The 14,781-nt window shown below is 38.6% G+C and overlaps 1 protein-coding gene across 3 annotated transcripts in view; it reads left to right on the plus strand.

Moving 5' to 3' along the window:
* The window catches only part of ST6GALNAC3 (ST6 N-acetylgalactosaminide alpha-2,6-sialyltransferase 3), a 207,638-nt gene that overhangs the window by 139,762 nt on the left and 53,095 nt on the right, over nt 1–14,781 (plus strand). The window lies entirely within an intron of this gene.

Below are 14,781 nucleotides of genomic sequence, written 5' to 3' on the forward strand. Positions count from 1 at the left end.
TTTTTTAAAGGCATTAAAATGTAGGAAAGAACTTGGCCCTCAACTTACTCACTGCACTGTGCACATGCAGCTGGGATTCTGGAACTGGAAGGAGCTCCTATGTGCTATAAAGGTGTCCAGGTTCTAACAACTTCTTTGGTTTAACATATGATCAACAGAGATCAATAGAGAAAATACAAAAGAACTTTTCTTCAAAAGTGCCCTCTAATAATCCAGGTTATCCAGTTTACATATTAATCAAGCTGAATATGATCATGGGTACATTATTGCATTACTAAATATAAATTTCCTTATATTTACAGTACTTCCATTTCAATAAAATCAGTAAGGTCGCAGTGACTTTACAACACTTTTACTAAAATATTTACTGTGAGATCAGCCAGTTGCAAAGGGTACCTTTGTTTTTTTTATCAAAAAATTTCATCATCCAGTGTCAAAGCAACCTTATCTCCAGTCTAGTGCATTCCACTTCAACTTATTAACACATCACAAGGTTTTATTATTGCTTAATTAACAAAATAGAAATGTTTCTTTCCAAGTCAAAGGCAAATTGAATTTCATTTTCTCTGTGCTTGCTAAAAAAAGTTCTCAAGTAGTCTGACCTCAAAGTGGCTCAATTTCTTTCTCCTTAATCCATTGAAATAACTAAAACTTTCACATGGCCATCAGGGGCAAAATGTAAACAGAGTGCCTCATGATCCACTTCACGTTGCATTTGCAAGTACCTCCCTTTCTCCTCACCAGAAAACCTCAGTTCTCATGGTAGAAATTAGGTAATATCCTTGTTTCTAACAAAACACTTATTTTCTACACCTGCTTTTCCACATAAAATACAAAGTAGGGCAGCTCATCAGCTGGAAACAAGGGAAAAAATCAACATGTTACCAGCCAACACCTGTATCACTAGAAAATTTCCTGCTATTCCCTACTAATTAGAGGACCTAAGTTTGGAAAGTGTTTCATTTTTTTGTAACATCTTTCACAGGCCATTCTGCTGTTTCTAAGGGATTCATGAGGCTTTTAGAGTGTATTGTGTTTATGGAAGCAGGAAAGGGAAAGCACAGGAGCTGTGTGGGTGATGAAAATAGTTTCATGCATTATGCCAGACTATTATGATGCTGAGACAGACTCAGGTTCCTCAGCCAAATTTTCCTTCAGTTCCTACGAGAAACATCAACCCTTACTTGCAATATTAGTTTGAACAGAGGTCTATTTCAACGTGTCCCCAGCAAAATATTCTGGAAGGAAACCAAGTTTGGTTCAGGTTTTAAAGTGCACCAAGTGAGTTGGAACCACATCTATTTTTAGTCTGATCCTAAAATACAGTCCGTATGTGCAGTGTATGCTACCAGTGCACACTAAGATTATAACAGATTTCTGGTCTGTCAAGCCTTTAATGAGCTTTCTATTTCTACTCTTTGATGTACTCTCTAGGCAATTAGTGGGACTTTCAAGTGGTTTCATCTTCATAGTGTTCAAATTCTAGAGGATGTTACAGGAGGTGGCTAACAGCAGTGTGCTGTGGTCATTGCTGTGCTGCAGATGAGCTCTGGTCCTGCACCAGTGGGGATGGGACTCTCATGACTGACTTCAGTGAGTGCAGGCTGCAAATCCACAGCGTTGCTTTGGACAAAGGGTTTGTCACTGGATCATGGAAGAAGCAAGATTTGCGCCTAAAGAGCTTTCAATGAACATAGTTTATTAATTTAGAATAAATCATTTTTTAATTCTTCTACAATACAAAATATCCTCTGATATGGACTATCCCTGCTGGAGAGTTAACCTTGCATGGAGCGTCATGAATCTGGGGGACATATGTTCTTTCTGAGAGTCTTCATTAGTGAAGCATTTGAGTTCAAGGCAGTGAATGCTCATCTGCTTTGAATAATTATTGTACATAAATAATATTCATTACCAGATATTCACAATTTTTCATTAATGCATTTTACTTGGTATTTCCCTACAGGGAGCATAAAGCTGGCAGCTTCTTCCAATACTTTACTAATGTTTTAGTATATTATATGCATTGAGTCAAATGAAAAGATTTAAAGAAGCATTAGGTAATTATTAAATACAGGTTACCTGAATCCAGGTAAGAAGTACTGAAGACATTTATAACTTTCCCATGCATTAGAAATATAATGTAAGAACATATAACAACATTTAATTGGTAATAACAGAGAAAACTATAGTCTTCATTAAAGCAGCTGAGATAATTCTGGTCTGATAGAGTGCACTGAGCAGCCCTAAATAGGTTTTAATTAGCTGGCACCAAAGCTGCACCACCCTTAGGGAGGGTAAAATTAATGAAAACTAGCAGCAAATAGATCAGTGCTACTGGATGTTATTGCCTTGGGTGAAGGTGATGAGGAAGAAGGGAGTGTCTTTTAAGGATCATTTAGAAAACATTCTGCCTTAAAAGTCACTTTCAGAAAGCAATGATAAAATAAATCTTGCTAGTATCAGTGAAAGTGTCTAATGTTACCCAGATTGCAGACTACACTGGTGTTTATCCTGCAAACATCTCAGGCTAGCAACTCAGCACAGCCCGTCCCCAGAGGTGGCTGTAGCTGCATGTCCCCTCTTGGGGGGCTGTGGTGTGGTCAGACCACTTCAAACCATCCCATCGCACCGGTTGGTCCTGGAGCCCTGGAACAGCCACTAGTGTGTGTGCTAAGCACAGGTCTAAGCACAACTTAACACGTTCTTAGACACACTTCATGTGAATAACTACCCAAACAGAGTGTGGTGAGCTTTGCCCAGAAAATATATTCTCCAGATCTGTCATTGTGAGACACAAGGTGACATTCAGAAACCTGGCCAGTCCCATAGGTGATTGACGTGCCGCAAACACCATCTCTAATGAATGCTCCAAGTCAAACAATTCAGTCTGATTCAGCACCGTTGTATTGAGATATTGGCTATGCGAGTGTGAAGCTGTACAAGAGGTGTGTTCAGTGAGTCATGTTTGCAGTCAGAGAGCTGCTACTGGTTTGAAGGATTTTTGTTAATATCTTGGACAATCTTGAAGCTAGAAAATTGCTTTTGTGCTTCTCTTCCAGTTCTCAGTTTCCTCTGTTCATGCCCAGATGGTGCTCGGTGTTAGGTTGTGAGAGTGCTGTTCTGTCATTCGAGGTAGAGGTGGATCATGCTGATCACTGAGTCAGGATTCAAAATTTGGGTGGGTGCTCAACCTGCTATTTTACTCAGTTTTGCTCCCCAATTATTTATTACTGTGGTAATATTTGAGATTTATATTATATCTCTGTCATTTAGAGCTAACAAATTATATTCATCTTAAGTTCAGACTGGCATGGTTAGATGAATGCACTCATCACAGCTTCACCTCAACTAATATGTGGTTGTTGATGTGACTGACTGATCTACAGAAAGCTGTAGTCTGGTAAAGATACCATTGAAATGAAGAAATGAGACTGAGGTAGCTGCAGCTTCTCTTGTTTGGTGGTATTCTTTGTGAACTGAGCTATTAAAGCTGGCAGTGGCCAGCTCATTAGAGTTTTATACTGTATTTCTCGATGATGGCTTGAATGAAATATTATAATTACACTACTACTTTTCCACTTGTTTACATAGCCCTGTTAGTTTCTCTGTCAAGGTCATTCAGAGAAAATATTAAGTCTTAACCAGAGTTGCACAACATTTGCAAAAAGCAGATTTTCAGTGGGAAATTGTAAATGTTGATGCTGAAATCTGGCATCAGAGAGTTAAATTTGGGGAGCTGGGAAGGACTTTTGATCAGTGTTTTGTATTAACATTCTTTTTCTGAAAAAATCTCTAAGATAAGTAACTGTTCATTTCATTTCAAGAAAATGAACAGAGTCAGGGAATATTAGCATCTGATTCACACTGACATAGAAATGTTTAAGCATTTTTAAGGACAAAAATGAACTGTAGCTTACCCTTTGCTTCAGTTTGTGTTATGATGGTCTAGATATGGTGAATAGTGTATTGCACCAATAAAGCCAGGAAGAAGTTCTCCAGTACCTGTGAAAATCAAAGCAAACTCCAAAATATGTGTTTGACATAGTGAACATTTTTCATGTGTTCAACTGTGGACTTTTCTTGAACCATTCCTTGGCACTTTCATTCTTTTTATAATGTAATTCCTTCAAAAAAGGTTAATGGATTTGTCCATCTTAATTCATAGAGGACTTAAATACTTTCATTGTCAGTTAAGACTCCTTTATTACCTGAAAAAGCAAGGGTCTAAGGCATGAAACCTTAATGAAATAAATAGATTTTTCATTAAAAAACACTTAAAACCTCAACCTCTATTGCTATTCATGGTCAATCACAAGGCTGGTAACAACTGCTTTGGGGTTTACACTCTCTGCACTCTCTCTTCCATTTCCTGATAAAACACCGGTTGTTCATGAGTGTCTTAGATTTATTCCCTGCAGCCCATTAGTAACTGCATTTATTTTACTTTATGAAGATTTTACTAATTAAGATGAACATTTTTATCTCTTAGGCAGATGGAACTCAATAGAAGAAGCCCATTTTTTATTAACATGCCAGTAAATGCTGTACAAAGCACTGGCACCTTTGTTAAGAAACAGAGCTCCCACTACATTACAGTAATTATGCAGTAAAAAGAAACTTTATTAAAAAAAAGATCAATATTAGCTAATATTTTGTGATAATACCGTGGCTGGATATAGATTTGTGTGGGCTGAGAAACAGATTGATTCTTTGGTGATTGCTAACTTTAGCCATGGAATCATTTATTTTCGCTTGATGATGTAAGCAAGAATTATATAATCAGCATCTACTTTATCTTTGTCTTTGCATTTTTGCATTTTCTTCCAATGAATCCAACAACTATTGCTTTTAATTTATCGCATCTTCTTTGAGCACCACTGAATCCATTTTCTGGTCCTGACAGGCCAGGTGTTAGAGTTTTATACAATGTTTGGTACTGTTGGAATTAAGCACACAGCTTTCCCATCCTGTCTTTTAAAAGTGAAATCTGAAACTTCTGTGGTGATGATAGCATTGCTGATATCTCTCATGAGCAACACTGAGATTACTCTTGTAGATGAGATTTGCCAGGATTTTCTCACATCCCATGAACGTTTGCCTTCTGAAGGATTAGGCAAGACAGTGATAAATATAGGAGAAATCCGGGTAGCACAGTGTATCCCAGTACTTCCAGCTTTGCTGTCATTAGTGGAGGTATTTTATGGTAGTCATGGTAGAAGATTTGGAGGGAAAGGTTAGTAGAGGCAGAGTTTTTGAAGGTAGCCTTTGGTGTTTGTAGAAACTTCACTGGATTGCCTTTGATAGATCAGCTTTTTTGCTTTTTCAGATCACAGTGTCTAAAACAAACCATGAAGTTTTAAAGTAGCTTAAATCTGAAAGGGACAGAACTAATTTCAAAAAATCAAGAAGTTCATTTTTAAGTTGGCTTGGCTGCCAGTTGAAATAGTTGCCTTTAAAAACAGAGTGATTACCATTAAAAGCTATACTTTCCACCAGTTGTTATGCTATACTTTTCCATGACATATTAGGATTAGGAAATCAATTCAATATCACTATTATTTTAGTATGATAACTGTTGGTTACTGATAACTATGGGTTTTCTAACGGCAGCTGCCTAAAATGCAGCTGTATTTACCATGTTTAGTAAAAGACATCTTACTGCAGTCAAACCAGATGAGATGCGCTGGGGGACTTTGTGTTTTACGGTTACTATTCAAGTGAGGATATCAACTTTCAGAGCTAAGGAATAAAATACTACAGTAATGTGTTGTTCCGGATGGAGAAGCATTCCTGTACACCCGTCCAGACAGGTAAAGTTTACAAGAGCAGACTTCTATTAAAAAAGAAAAAAAAACGTGGATGGGATTCAAAAGTGACCCTAGAACTAATTTCAAATATGTCACTGAATGAGAACTGCTACTGGAGTGTTTTATTTTAAAAATGTAGAAAGATTAGTAAACAAATACTGCACTGAAAATTTAATTGGTAAGAAATCAAGCCTGTGTGAGACCTCATGTGCATAAGTCACCTACCTTTGGGAAACCTGTGGAATTTTGTCTCATTAAATTCATTTAGAACTCAACGTTAATTAGGCTCTCGCTTATGCACACCTTCACTGTATATTTTTACCCATATATAAAAAAAGCAGATGTTCTGCACTGTTTTGTTTTTATATGGGTTGTGATGAATCCCATATTAAGAAGGTAACCTGCAACTGTGCAGCTACAGCTATGCGTGCACATGGATCCGAGAACTCGGTGTTGTGCTGGGATATGCTGCAGCCTGTGTTTAAAAAACCATCACTGAGTACATCGCATGCAGTTCCTGTAATACTCAAATGCTCTGAGCTTTTAGTGGTGTGCAGCTGTGTATTTAAAGAATAACACACACAAGAATAGCATGCGCAATTTTACTCAGGCATTCGCATCTTCAACAGGTTTTGAAAGCTGTAACAGTTTGGAAAAATATAATGATTTCCATGGGGATTTTTTAGAAATCTTGAGGAGTATCCCAAACAGTTTGATATCTTGGACATTGACCAGCAGGTAACTTGGGATGAGTGTGAAGGGGAACACTTCTTTACTCAGGTTTGCAAAGATTCAGCCATTCCGTTTTCAACATTTTGTAAGCAATTCTAGTTTATAGTGGCATTCAGTATAATTGGTACTCTGTGCCAAGGACACCATACATTTCTCAGTACCTGAGCAACCCTTCGCAGTGCATTAGTATTCAGGAAAAATGCAACTCCAGTAAAAGAAAAAGTTTCTAAATGCCCATATTTGTTCGTTGTACATCTGCTGTTACTATCCCATCCTGATCTTTGGAGACTTAAAATAAAATTATTTTAATTTTAAAGAGTCAGTCATCCCAGCAAGCATATGCTCCGTGCGCCAGTCGTGCTGGTTGCAGAAAGGAGGCAGGAGCTGCCTGTCTAATAACGTTCTCTACATGACTCATTAAAACTTGCGAAGCACGGTACTTGGTGCAAAACTTCAAAAATTGCTGTAGATGATGTTACTACTATAGAAAAGAATAGGAAGAGTAACAGATGAACTCCTAAGAAACAAACAGCATGCTTTTATCTTAACAATAAAAAGGATAAATGTCAGAAACGTGCTCTGGTTTCACTTGCCTCCCCATATGTTGTTTCAGGATTTTCCTTGAAGTACATTCGTTAGAGGTGCTGGCACTCCTGTCTCCAAAGCGCATCCCAAACATTTTCCATGAGAGCATTTCCAAAAATATTGCCATTATCACTTAAGCCTCAGAATGCCTCTGCGAGGCAAGGAATGTTTATCCCCTCTTTACTACTTGACTTCCCGGAGAAAAGGACACTGGGGAAAAGCAGCAGCTATTGCTGTGCAGAAATTCATGCTTATAGTGCTTTTTGAACTTTGTATGCTTACCATGAAGGCATTTCAGTCTCCTACAGTGCTAATTTGAGGTTGGAATGGTCTGGAACAACGCACTGGAACCAGTTTCTGCTGCTCTATAACCTGTTTTCAGCCAAACACGTTAATGTTCTGGCACTTCCTTCCACATGAAATTAGTAGTAGTCTCTTGACATTTTGCAGTCAATCAAAATATTAGGGAAAGAAAATCACCTGAAGAGTATTTTGTAAAGCAGAATTCCTCTAAAAAGGTAGTTTTTTTAATTTGTTCGCTTCAAATGCTATATATTATCCTATGTTTATCTATCTCTGCTCTGTCTCAACAGCTTTCTTGAGTGAATTAAGAAATGTGGCTAACATTTATCACGTGTAGCTTCTTCTTTCATCAGGGGAGACTTGAGACTTTGCTGGAGCTCAGAGATTTTCTTCCCTCTGTGCGTGCTACTCTGATTTTATATTAGTGATGACACTGTTGAAATATGCTTTGTATTTGGAGTAGAAGGAAGCAGTGGTCCTTATCTCCTCTGGGCTTATTTCATGATCTTAAATTGCCTTTACCTCCTCTTCCAAGAAAGGATGATGTTCAACAGAGTTGCATTTCAGCTCTGCTGTAGAGATCCTGCAAGGGTTTCTCAGCTGCAGTTACATCTCAGATCCTTCTCACTCCTCACTCATCAAGTGCCTTGCGGCATTTTAATATTACATAGGCGATCATCCAGCTTTATATACTACTTAGATCTGCCTAAGCACCAGTGGCTTCCTGCCAAGCTACACTGCTTTGCTTGGTTAAGAGAAAAGTGATGAATTAATGAGTAACTAAGGCCAGTTCACTCTTTACCTGTGTGGAAGAAAGAATTTCAGGCAACTGGATATGGCAGAGGATTTTACTTGGGGATATTATATCCAGGGAGGGCTTAGTCCAGCTTCTGTGCTGTTAATTCTGGGCCTCTTGAAAGTTTTCCTCCGTTTTTGAAATAGTAATAATACGCTTCATATGTATTTGACTGGTTTCAGGGTAGGATTAGCAAGAGCAACTCCAAACAGTTCCTTTGAAACTTCTCCTTCTGTCTCTGTAGCAGGACTGAGGTTGGCATATTATAAACATTTTCTTCATAATTACTTTACATTTTTCCCCGAGGCTATCGTATTGATTTCAAAACTGTGGTCATCATTACACCGAAATGGTGGCATTAGTAATTTGGTCTCTGTGGGTGGATTATGATAGAAAGTTTGAAAATAATTGCCCACTAATGTGAAAGGTGGAAATATGTACAGTATAATATTGCTCATAATGTAACCATTAAAATAACAATTATGTGATAATGAAAAGAGTCATTATACTCTGGTTTATCTTTACATAATGTTAATAGCTAATGAAAACAGGGAAGATGATATCTGCTTACATTTAACAATACTACTGCATGTCCTGTAAAGAGAGAATATTTTGCACAGAATTGTAGATTTGTAAGTTTGTGTCCGTCCTTTATGTACTTGGAAATGTGACCAATTTAAAACCGTTACAAATTCTTTTGTATCCAGTGGTGCATATAGTCTTCCCAAAGGTTAAGTTTTTAAACATCTTTGTATTAGCCTGAAATTAAGTTACCAGAAGTAGTCAGATCTTGCAACATGACTGCATTGAACAAAAACACAAAATAAATTTAGGTCAATATATTACCACTGATGTGTTAGAAAAATGAAAGTAGCGTGACTTTGAATTAATCAGTAGAATACAAATCTTCTCTCTTCAGGTGACTGAAAAACATTAAATAGATGCATTATCATCTGTGGCCGTTTTGTTTTAGTCTTGGCTCAGCAACATAATCAAGTTCCTTTTCTATTGTATACAGGAGCAGAACATTCAAGAACAAGTATGAAAACAGTTTTCCACTTTTTTTTTTCAACTTCTATTTTTATCAGTTGTATGCTTTGTAATGGATATAGAAGCCTCTCATTTTGTATTTTGGGATACTGAGCTTAGAGGTAAAAGTGCTTAGTTCGGAAATGCACAGAGAGAGTTTTCAAATACTCTAAATAGCAAGAACATTGATTATAATTAAGACATTTTGGTGTTTCTCCATCCAGATCACATTACATTGATTTTAAAGATGCAGAACTTTCTGTATTTTCCAAACATAATGACATGGTTGAATGTTACCTTTAAATGCCAGACTCATGGAGGTGGGAGTTACATCAGGTAATCCATATCACTCCAAAGTACAATTGAGAGATATGAGTAAAGCAGTTATGAACTAGATATTAAAAATGTAATTACATTGATTTTTCTAGGTATTATACCAACGGATATCAATAGAAAATGTCTTTGGTTTAGCAGTGATATTTAATTAGCTTATATTAATAGCCTACTTTCAAGAGACAAATGGTTTGATTTCTTTATTTACTGAATGAGCAAATGAATGAATCCTTGGTCTTCTGACATTCTTTCAGCCACTGCCCTCATTCCCTGTATACCCAAGGAGTGCTTTGACTTGGCTAGGAAATAACGACGAAGATAGACATGGGGTGAGCAGAGACACAGATACACCTGAGAGCCTGTCGGCAGCCAGAGGCACGTGGCAGCCTGGCCTCCCTGCCACAGGGATGGAGAAGCCTTTCCAATCAGGGGGAAGGTGTTACGGACTTCCTTCTCTTTACCACGTTCTCCACTTCTCCTGAGCACAGACAAAGGGAAGGTCAAAGCATCTCAGGCTGACTGGAGTAGGAGTGCTGCTGCAGAGGGTGAAGCTAGAGGTGGTGGAGTCTGCCCACGTGATCATCTCCCGGGAAGTCATGGTTCAGAGCCTTGTATCTGTGCAAGGGTAGGGTTTAATTTTCCTTTCCAGTGAACCAAAAAGCAGGTTGAACTTGTGAGCCAAGTTGTGCCGCAGGGTTGCATGGTGCTGTTCAGCGCCTGGTTACTGTCTGTGAGTCTTTGGTGTCTGGATGTCAGGAGAGCTTGGTACATACTAAGGCACACGCTGTCTGTGAGGCCTGGGGGCTGGCTGCAAGCAGTTCCTGGGGGTTTTCCCCTTCTGACCTCCTTCTATCATCTCAGACTCTTCCATTTGGATTAGCAAACTCAAACCACAGGCGGTGAAGCTGTCGATGTGTTTTGGTCACAAACTCTTCCTTGTTCATCTTTCTCTTTAATGGGATATTTGTTCTCATTGACATATTTCTAGCTTTCCTTCAATTTTTTTCCTTCTCTATCATTACTTTACTAATATTTTCCACATTTTTTCTCTTTGATTTACTGCCTCATTGTTTCTAACTCTGTCATATACATATATATATAGCTTTCTTTTCTCAGCCTTTTGTCCTTTTATTGTGAAACACATTGCCTCAAACACACCTTTTTTTCAGCACAGTCTGTTTTCAGATGACTCATTGACCTGCAAGGTTGCTGAGGAGGAACAGCTCTCCCTTTTGCTGCCTTTCCTGTTCCCGTTCCCATTCTCATTCCCCTTGCTTTTTCCTTTCCTTAGCTCTTTCACTTGAATATTGGAACAGAACTCCTGAAATATTGATCTCCCATTGCAGATCCCAATTCAATATGTGCTTTCCTTAAAATATATATAAAAAAATCACGGTGGGATGTAGAAGCTGTGCTTGATTATTTATTATGGTTACTGGTTACATGAATTAAAACAGCAGGGAGCTCAGATTTTGATCAGGAACCAGCTGATTTCCTGTACAATTTTTATTTTAAAATGTAAACATAATATAAACCCATTATGATGGTGCTGTTACTTGTTAAGCTCTGGCATAACCTACTGCATGAACAAAATGTGTTCCCTGTTACATTGGTATGTAGCTCTGTATATGTGAACATTGATTAAGGTTTGGAGCTGTTACATGGCAATATTTATATATCTGTGTGTGTGTGTGTACTAAATGCACAGACACATGGATTTGAAGTGGTGTGCAGCGAGGAGATACTGTTCCCTGAGTTTCTAGGCTGGAGAAACACCAAAAGAGAGACTAAAAAATAACTGTGAAGTTTAATGCATGCAGTTGCAAGCATTTGTTTGACCCAGTGGATATTTAGGCTCTGCTGCCTGTTAATTCCAGCATTGGAAAGCGTGCTAGGTGCATTCCCCAATCCACTGCACTGAGTGAGGTGAGCGATCACAAATGCTTCAGGTCCTCGCTCAGGTGCACCAAACACCCCCTCAGTGTGCTGATTTCGATATGAAAAGCAAAGTCAGCTGGTGTGCTGTTGCCCGTCTGTAGCTACGACAGCCTTTCTACGAGCTCTCAACGCAAGAGGGATTCGTCCAAAGGCTTGCTCCATATGTTCCCTAGTTTTAGCAAGGAGCAAGTTTTATTTGGTTTGTTTTAGCTTTTTGTAAATATTTTTCAGTTATGACAGGACAAGATAGCTTGACTGGCAGTGACTTCTAGGTCTTTATGTGCTATAGATACAATTCATTTGCTTTTAGTTTTTGCAGCATCACTAACTGCTAAGGGAATTGATGTTTAATTCATTTCTAACTAAGTAAAAGTAAAGTATAAATAAATAATGCCTGGTTTATTAGTCCAGGTGTCTCCAGCATTGCTGAAAGTGGTTTGATGACAGCCACCAGCACTAGCAATGGAAAAACTGATTTCTCTGTGATTATTATCATTATAATAAACCATAATTGAAAGATTACAAAATTGATTCTTTTAAAAATTAATGTAGCATGAGTGAGCAGGCTCTGTGGCATTCAGATTTTTTCAGTGTTACTTGGAAGGAAAATGGCTTGTTTTATTTCCTGGCAGAAAACTACTGGTTTTGTAACAATCACTTTAGAGAAAACAGTCCCAGAGGGTTACGGGAGACAACAGACCTATGTCATTATGCTTTACCCTTTCCTGATGGGTTCGGAGAGGAGCCAGGAACAAAAGAAAGTTACATTCATTATTGAGAGAGCCTTGGGAAAATCTGTTTGGCCAGGCAATTTTGCATGAAACTAGTGAGAAAATATTTGACTGCAAAGAACATAGACTCCCTCCATCAATATGCAATTTTCTGGATCCATTTGTCCAAATGATTATTAAGAACAGTTGCTAAATTTGTAGTGCTTTACAACTTCAAAAGGGCTGCAAAAGCATTAACTAGTTAAATGGATAGAATTAAAACAAACAAACAGAAAAGAACAAAGTCAGTTGTAAGACAGTTTAAAGTGCAAAGTATTGAAAACAGCAGGAGACCTGAAGACCTGGAATAGCAATCATACAGTACCATCCGCCCCAATCAGGAAAGTGGAAACCACAAATTTATCTCTGATGATTTCCTGTAAATATGCCCTTTGAGGACAGATTGCCCTGCCCACTCTTGTGGAAAAAGCCCTGCTCCTGTTTCTGAAGTCGTTCCTCAAAATGGGAAGCAGTTTGAGCAAAAATGTAGTGAAATATTGTGGCAAAAATGCTGGGTAGTATTCTTGAAACCTGATCAGTTTGACTGAAAAACAATTTTCTGTGTTTTTTTTTTTTTTTTTTTTTTTTTTTTTTTTTTTTCCCTGTGTGTTTTCTGGACCTGAAAAAGATCATAGACTTTTTCTTCAGTAAGTTCTACCCAATTTTCCAGGCCATATTTGCCTAGAGGAAATGGTTTCATTGATGTTTTCGTTCCCTTCAGAATGTTGTGCCTCAGTTTTTCCTAAAATATTGCAGTGTCAGTAGCTTTGCTCCCCCAAGCATGTAGCAGCAGTATGTGCTAAAGGCTGCTGTGGAGAGAGGATGTTTCAGCCTCCTCCATGGGAGCAGGGTGCCCCCACTGCCTAGCCCAGGGCACAAGCACAAGGAGAGAAGTCCCACGTTCTTCAGAAGCACCGAAAAGGCTCAGGAAATTGAGGGTTGTTGTGGCTTGTTCTTTTCCCAGAGGCATTTTGAAGACGGCTCATGCTATACCCTTCTGCAGCCGATGTTTATGCACCATTTCACATTTTCCAGATAGTTTGCAGGCTCCAAAGAAGTTTTCTGTGCTCAAATTTACAGAAGACATATAATCTACCATGCTTCATCTGTGTGCTCGTACTTGATGACAACCTCCTACTGGTCTTACACAATGTTTTATTGAATAGATGCATAGTTTCCAAGCCCATTTACAAGATTGAAAGCAGTATTCTTCCTCCAGTTAGATTTCATTAATAATACTTCATAGTGCATATCATGCACAGACCTTAAAATGCTACAGGAAGCCAAACCAGCTTTAATTTTCCCATTTTCATGGTGGTAAAACTCATGCATAGATCCATTTATCAAGTTACGCACAGGTATCATCCTGCAAGTCTATGGCAGAGCTGTAAATGCATTCTCGAGCCAGGGGTCCCGGTATAGGCTCCCAACTTTGGATCTTGATGTGCTCTGTCATTTATTAAGCACATTCTTGTCCACCTAAGCTCACACTTAACTGGGGGGGAGACTTAGGTGAGCAAGCGAATGATTGTGTCCATATCAAATATATTTTTAAAAATGGAAAAATGTGGAACTTCCTAAGTGGAATTCACTAGATATTGCACATTTCCTAAGATATTGTAAGACTCGACACAACTGTTGCCGATTGGCCTCAGTGCAAAGATAAGCCTGTTTCGCTCAGCTGAGACTTGCTTAAGAATCATACTTTGCAGGAGAGAGAGGTGATCATTAGATTTGGGCAGGAATCTTACCAAGATACGTTGGAGCACTCCGCGGTCTGAGCAGTTGCATTCCTGCCACTTTCCAGCAGTCAGCACTGCCCATCAAAGAAAATTGTTAAATAGCTCTGCTTCGTCATTCTTCATTTACATTAGAAATGGCTGTAAGCAATAACAGGATTATAGCCAAAAAGTGGCAGCATTTTATCATTCATTTATTTGATTTAATATATAGAGGTACCTATTTGAAATGGCATTTACTTTTCTTGAGCTCATCATAAAAACTATTTTGAATGGCAGTGTTTGAGGTAATGACGACTGCGATTAATTCCCTTAGAATAGCATGACTGGAATCAGATACAGTATTTCTCTTTTCATTAGGCATTTCTGAGCTGCTGGGAGTGATCTTATGGCATGAGATGAATGAAATTTCGTGAAGACAACCTGATGAAAATGGCCCACAATATGCTGCTATTCTTCTTGCTCAGCATAGCAACTTGGGAGAGCATAGACACATTTGTAGTGGCATCCAGATGGCATTAATAGAACTGGATGGTGGGAAAGCCATGCTGCTGCATGCTGCAAGTTCTCCTGAACCTGGACTGTGCACTGAACGGTGCTGCAGCGCTCTGAGCCAGCCCTTATCTTCTCCTCCCCCTCTCTGCGCTGCCACCAAATCCCAGCAAAGTTAAGCATGGTCTGAACAGCCTATTTTTAATCTAATTTTCAACACAGGCCTCCCCGACTGCAGTCAGGAGGTCAGATTG

The sequence above is a fragment of the Rhea pennata genome, chromosome 8 (genome assembly GCF_028389875.1).
Source record: "Rhea pennata isolate bPtePen1 chromosome 8, bPtePen1.pri, whole genome shotgun sequence".
In the NCBI taxonomy this organism is placed as follows: Eukaryota; Metazoa; Chordata; class Aves; order Rheiformes; family Rheidae; genus Rhea; species Rhea pennata.